Source organism: Sinocyclocheilus anshuiensis, unplaced genomic scaffold, assembly GCF_001515605.1.
Source record: "Sinocyclocheilus anshuiensis isolate Anshui unplaced genomic scaffold, SAMN03320099.WGS_v1.1 scaffold1610, whole genome shotgun sequence".
NCBI classification, from domain to species: domain Eukaryota; kingdom Metazoa; phylum Chordata; class Actinopteri; order Cypriniformes; family Cyprinidae; genus Sinocyclocheilus; species Sinocyclocheilus anshuiensis.
This window is the reverse complement of record NW_015547709.1, coordinates 1-7,424: the sequence shown is the minus strand read 5'-3', so window position 1 is coordinate 7,424 and position 7,424 is coordinate 1. Positions and strand designations below refer to the sequence as shown.

The 7,424-nt window shown below is 38.9% G+C and overlaps 1 long non-coding RNA gene across 1 annotated transcript; it reads left to right on the top strand.

Moving 5' to 3' along the window:
* The first annotated feature begins 459 nt into the window (after positions 1 to 459).
* LOC107703994 (uncharacterized) lies at positions 460 to 6,557 on the top strand. Its single transcript, XR_001635897.1, has 4 exons — positions 460 to 560; positions 939 to 1,043; positions 2,774 to 2,878; positions 6,459 to 6,557. It is a non-coding gene; the product is annotated as an uncharacterized LOC107703994 (long non-coding RNA).
* Positions 6,558 to 7,424: the final 867 nt, after the last annotated feature.

The following is a 7,424-nucleotide window of genomic DNA, read 5'->3' as shown; positions in this document are numbered from 1 at the left end:
TCTTACAATTGGTTTCATGGATATGTCAAACAATCCGATTCAAATTTAGCCAAAAGCTACAGTATGAATATTCCAAAATTGTATGATACTGATAAAACACAATAATTTCATAGAAGAACAACAGCAATATATGTCTACATATAAAAATGTATTTGAATGTTTGAGGGCAAATTATTTGATATAATGAATCAGTTATTTGAAACGGTTCATTTACTGTAGCTCTTGCTCAGACAGTTAAGCATGGCCCTAGTAATACAGTTGCATAAGCAAACACTAGGGGCATTATTGTAAAACAAATCAGACAATCAAACAGAAATCCATCCATCATAGTTGTAAAAAGAACAAATCCACTGCTGTTCTATATGTAATTACCATTTGCAACATTACACCTCTTTAAATGACACCAAATTACCTGTCCTGTAGTGAAGTTTTTTTCTTCTTCTTTGTATTACTAGGGAAAGATCAGGCTCAGATGTTTTCAGCCCTGTTTCTGTGAAGAGTCACCAGTCAAAAGGTGACGGGCCCAATTTCAGCAAGAAAACAACACCACATACCAGAAGGTATTTCATGTGTTTTACATTACAGAGTTGTGTTAGCTAATTTTCCCACTGAGGTTTAAGTGATAAATTAACAAAATAAATCAATAAATCACAGAACATTGTGTCTGATAATTTGATTTCTTTCCAGTAATAACATTACATAGATGGCCACCAGAAACCTGAATACATCTATCCACCCATAGTTGTAAAAAGGACAAATCCACAGCTATACTGTGTTTAATTAGCATTTGCAGCTTTAGTTTTTACCAGACATAAATGTATCCATCTATAGTGAGAAGAAAAATGCATGGCAACATTGTATTTAATTACACAATTTTTTTTCTAATGAAACTGGAAACCTTGTGTAATAAAGTTATTTTCTTGTCTTTGTGTCATTAGAGAAAGATCAGCCTCAGATGTGTTCAGCTCTATGTCTGTTAAGAGTGACCGGTCAAAAGGTGACGGACCGAACTTCAGTGAAAAAAGACCATCATCTACCAAAAGGTATTTTATGTGTTTCTTCAACATTTGTAGTTAGTCAAAGCTAGTTAGCATATAATTTATTCTTAACACTGCAGATGAGTCCACATTGAAAATCGATTTAAATGTTTGTGGATCCTGTTTTTTATTTATTTATTTTTTTTTTTTAATTTCAAATTTTAATGATTAAATTACAGTTTATTCACCGAACAGCATGTTAAAATTAAACAATGGAATAAAAATTGTGATTATTACTTAAAAAATACAGGTTTAATAATAATGTTTTATTACTTGTAGTTGCATTACATTAAGACCACATTCTGCTGTACAAAAGTAATATATTTCTGTCACAATTTCTTCAAGTTTTACCAGACTAAAATGAAATGGTCAAATGCTCATAAAAGGACTCTCAGAACAGCTGTGGAGATGATGTTCATGTGTTCACATCCTCATTTAGTGAGACGGCTGACGCTGAAATCATTGTGAGTGTCGTGCTTCAGTATGTGTAATAAATAAAATCTCACGTCGGCACCATTCATTCACACAGAAACATGCAGAACATGCAGGATTCATTTTTAAATAGTCTTTTTGCAGCTTAATATTCACAGACGTTAGTCCATATTGCAATCTGATTTAAGTGAACTGACCTACTTTAATTTGACAAATTCCGTGACATTCCACGTTATACAGTATCGTGGAAATCATAGGGCCCTAGAAAAGTAACCTGCACATGCATTTTAGCCATTAGTTCAACAAAACACATGTAGGGGATGGAAGTGGTGATGATTTACCATGCATAAGAGTGAGAGCGAGTGTGCAGTGTGATTGTGCACCATGAGAACACAAATGAATGGCTCACAATCAGCTGTCTCCTTAAAAAGACTAAATCCAAATGAACTGTGGCAACATCTCCAATGTGCTTGAAGAAACCTTCCTGCAAAGCTACCTGAAAAACTATGTCCAGGTGTACCTAGCACAAAAGCTGTTTTAAATGCAAATGGTGGTCACACCAAATGTTGATTTTATTTAGTTAATAGAATTTTATTGATAAATAAAATCTCATGACATCTTTATGACATTATTTTTGAAAGCATCCTCGTTTTACAGCATTTTTACACAAGTGCCTAAATCTTTTCAGCTTCTGAATGTTTGAAAATGTGAATTGATATTTCCTACTGACAAACTAAAGCAAAGGAATGAAATAACTTTCTTAAAACCTTTTTTTTTTTGCACAGTAGTGTGTGTGTGTGTGTGTGTGTGTGTGTGTTTACACACATCGCGATTAATCACAGAAAAAGGGTATGATTAATCCGATTAAAAATTTGAATCTATTGGCAGCCCTTTGATATATAAAGTATATCATATAATATTATTAAATATAAACATTTTAAAATTGCTAATTTAGCAGTCAGTTATTTTCACTTTTAATACTTAAGTACATTACAAATAAAATACTTTTGTACTTTTACTCAAGTAAAATTGAAAAGGAGTACTTTTAACTGGAGTTATATTTTGATGGTATCTGTACTTTTACTCAAGTACCTGATTTGTGTACTTCGTCCACCACTATATAAAACAAATATCTGAATAAACTTGAGCAACCATAAAAGTCGGTAAACCAGAATGACCGGTGCTTTCAAATCAAGCAAGTGCGATTTCTGTGAAGAACTAGAGAGAGCATGTGCAGATATCAGTCACAGAGAAATGTCCAGTAGTAAAGTGTTTCTCTCTCTCTCTGTTCTCCGTTTTATTAGACAAAGATCAGGCTCAGATGTTTTCAGCTCTGTATCTCTGAAGAGTGACCAATCAAAAGGTGATGGACCAAACTTAAGTGAGGAAAAAGCACTTTTTATGAAAAGGTATGTCACACATTTTATATTACAGCATTGCATTTTCAGCTGTGTCAGCTGAGTTTGACTAAAATAAAAATCACAGAATGCTGTCTTTTAAACTGTTGATTTTCCCATAAACTCTTTCTGGAGTTTCTTTCCAACAATACAATAGCACAGGAATCCACTAGGGTGCATACATTCAACATGTAAGAGACCTGGCAACCAAACATATACACAGGATTATATATAAAATAATGTGAAAATCTGGGAAATAGGCATTATTTATTTTCTGTTTTACCACCTTTTGACTTTAACACATCTTCCAAACTTCTTAGAATAGATTCATGCAACTTTTGAATAGTTTCCAGTTGAATGTTCTGCCAGTTGCTTCAGAGATGTTGGAGGAATGTACAAAATGTCCAGGTTTCACGATCATGACTCCATCTTTTCCATATTTTAGCATTGGTGTCTGTGATTAAAGCTTTAGCAGTTGCACCTCTTTCATGGATTTGTGAAGTTCTCTGTGGTCAGTTCCCCTTCAGGAACTCGAGCTGCGTCGAACGCTTTGGGAACGTCCCCGGCGAGACACCGTACTGAAGCATGTGTGAAATCAGTCCAATAGCGAAGCAAGGCGTCACGAGCGGGGTGACGTGAGCAACCAGGAAGCATGAAGGCGCATCCGGCAAGCGCACATGTTAGCTTTTTGCTCTTCAGCGAGCATGTCTGTGGTGTGTGTGTGAATGTATGCAAAGCACTCAGTCAGTCAGAAAAACTCTGTTAGCAAGTGAGAAAATGGCAAAGTGTAAATCAAAAGCAAATGTCGCGAGCGGACGGCGTTTCAAGTCGTGTATTTCTCCCTACCCACATTATATCTCGTGTGGGGATACACACGATTTGTGCGTCATCAGTTTGGGAGCGGAGCATGCACGGGCAGCTCTCGAGGGGGCTGCCTGCCATGATTGTAAGCTTCTCCCGCTCCGTGTGCTTCGCTCCCTCCCGCCTGGCCGTCTTTGATGAAAGCAGCCAGGTTCGCGATCCTGCTGGGTCCGGCCCCGCTGTTGCTGAGGCACAGCGGCAGCTGTTATCGTGGGGATCGCAAGTGAATTTAGCGGAGGGATCCGGGACGGGCTCGTTCTTTTCTCGGTCCTCACCCGCTAGATCCATGGCCCCCTCTCAGGGATCGGAAACCCACCCCGCGGTTTCTTACCCCTGGAGAAGGCCAGGTGCTTCATCTATCTTCCTCCGAGGAGGTTGATGTGATGAGCGTCCACATGGAGGAGACTGTGGACTCGCCACCACATCTGACAAATCAGACAGCGACTGCAAGACCTAGTCAACTGCCCAGTTGGTTCAGTTCTGGAGTTTCTGCAGGAGCGATTCTCCACAGAGTTATCCCCCTCCACTCTGAAGGTTTATGTGGCAGCCATAGCTGCTTACCACACCCTTCAGTGTGGGCAGTCAGTGGGAAGACACCCGTTAGTTACACGTTTCCTCCATGGCACCCGGAGGCACTCACGTTCACAGAGCTTAAAGAGGCGTAAAGCAGATCAGTTATTTGTTTGCTGAAAAAGGGGTTCCAGCGACCAAGCAAACTATGAGTCGGTGGGTGGTCGAGACCATCACACTGGCCTATGAGTTCTCTGGCCTCCAGTCACCCATGGGGGTCATAGCGCACTCAACCAGGGGTATGGCGGCCTCCAAGGCCTTATCAGTGGGCGTGGCCCTTCAGGATGTTTGTGCTGAGGCAGGCTGGTCCTCTCCGCACACATTCATCCGTTTCTACAGTCTGGACCTGACATCTACTCCAGGGTCCCAAGTCCTCTTGTCTTGATGTGCTTGCCAGATACACACCAAACGGGGACTTGCTCGTATGGCGCAGTGGGTATTCTCATTTCCAAAGCGTTCGATACAACTCGAGTTCCTGAAGGGGAACGTCTCGAGGTTACATATGTAACCATGGTTCCCCGAAGGGAACGAGACGCTGCGTCTGCCTGCCATACTCCCTGCAGGCGCTCGCTCACTTGCCTTTATGCTTCCTGGTTGCTCACGTCACCCCGCTCGTGACGTCTCGCTTCACTATTGGACTGATTTCACACATGCTTTAGTACGGTGTCTCGCCGGGGGCGTTCCCAAAGCGTTCGATGCAGCGTCGTGTTCCCTTTGGGGAACCATGGTTACATACGTAACCTTGAGGTGTTTTTTTGAAACAGAACTACTGCAGCAAAGTGACAGCAAACCTCAATGTTCACCTTATAGACTCTGTATTGTTTGGACAATCCTTTGTAGTGTTTGATGGTTCCTATCATTCACTTTCACTTTTCTCACACTATTCTTCTTCCCTATGCTTTATGTACACAGTCATGATCATAAAGACTGCTGCTCTTAAAACACACACACACATACACACACACACACACACACACAAACTGGGTTGTTGAGGTTAGAGATGCTCTCGCTAAACATGCTGCCATGATTGGTCCATTTTTTGGAAGTCTGACAAGTCATCCATTTCCCTCACAGCTTGTACTAAAGAGTATTACAACTTATATTACACTGATAAAGAGACTAGAGAATATAAACAGTGAATATAATCATATTGTGTTTTTTTTTTTTTACTGTAGCCTACAAAATGTTATTAATCCCTATAATAATGGATGCTTTTAATTGTCCACGATCAAAAATCGTCATATCACACACCTCTGCTACTAGTTAATATAATGCACGTTCCCGATAAAAGAAGAAATGCTGGTGACTTTCTTGTTATAGTAAAACTGTAGTTGAGTTGTTGAGTTGATTAGCTGATTGGCATGTCACCATATTCTAATTTGTTGAGATAGTGAATTGGTGGGTTTTTGTTAAATGTGAGCCAAAATCATCACAATTAAAAGAACCAAAGACTTAAACTACTTCAGTCTTTGTGCACTGAATTTATTTAATACACGAGTTTCACAATTTGAGTTGAATTACTGAAATAAATGAACTTTTCCATGACATTCTAATTTATTGAGATGCACCTGCATATATGCCTATATATGCCTAATATAATATATATACACACACACAAACATATATAAAATAAAAAAATTAAATTAAACATAAAAGGGGGTTAGGGTTTTTCCTGTAAATAATATTTTTGCATTTTTATTTTTCATCACTTTGAGGGCTTTTGTAGGCTAGAAATAAACATTATAAAAAAATGCACAAAACGTTTGTTTCACTTTCAAGTACTTAGATTTGTGTATATAAAATTTTCCCAGCAGAAGTATGTTGTTAAAAAGGAAGTCATCTTTGTTAATTATTGTGTGTTCATGGAGTACTTATAGACCATAATATCAGCGTGAACTTCCGTTATTTCCTTATCACTTCTTGTGTGTGTTTGGCTGTAGTTTGCGGATCAGACAGAGTTGTCAGCGATTCTTCCTATTGTAAAGTCATTCAGTGTGTAACCTCTTATCGCGATCCATCATGCAATGTGAACACAGCAGCAACTGACTGCTACCCCAGATAGTCGTGCAGTGTGAAAACAAGGTGATCCGATGACTTTGAAAATCATGCAGTGTGAACTCGGCATTAGTTTCCATATGATTTGTTGTTTTGTGTGATTTAGCAACAAAGGACAGAAGTCCACAGTAAATATTGGTGCAGAATTTACACGGTGGGAAACTCTAAAGGCACAGAAGAGAATGCAGAGTGATGTGGAACTGGCAACTTTTCTTCTCAACAGGTGGGAACACAAAAATATATTTTAGATACCATAATTTACCTTTTAGTTACATTTACAACATAAATAATCAACCATACCAAAATGCATAATACATTTTTCGGTAACACTTTACTTGAAGGGGTGTGCATAAGACTGACATGACACCTTCATAATCATGACATGACACATGTCATGAATATGAAGGAGGTTTTATGCATGTTTATGACAACTGTCATTAAGTGTCATTCGCTCAGTTATGTCATTTTTTAATGCAAAGATGACATTGTTTGAGATGTCTTTGTTATGTGTTAGGGTTAGGGTTAAGGTTAGGTTAGGGTTAGGTCAAACAATGTCATCTTTGCATTAAAAAATGACATAACTGAGCGAATGACACTTAATGACAGTTGTCATAAACATGCATAAAACCTCCTTCATATTCATGACATGTGTCATGTCATGATTATGAAGGTGTCATGTCAGTCTTATGCACACTCCTTCAAGTAAAGTGTTACCCATTTTTCTATAACGTAACTTAGCTTTTGAAATGGTGTACACTCTGCCTTTTGAAGCAAATTTAGCACTTTACAATAAGTGTTAAAGGGGCCATATGATGCGACTTCAAGTTTTCCTTTCTCTTTGGAGTGTTACCAGCTGTTCGTGCATAGATAAGATCCCTAAAGTTGCAAAGACTAAAGTCTCAAACCCAAAGAGATATTCTTTATAAAAGTTAAGACTGGTCCACGCCCCCCTAAAACGCCTCGTTCAAACACGCCGCCCAAATGTTCATGCAAACAAAGAAGGCGTAACTTTGTTGCTGCCACCGCCGCCGCCATGTTGTGAAGACGCTGCGTGTTTCGTTGCGAAAGTGAA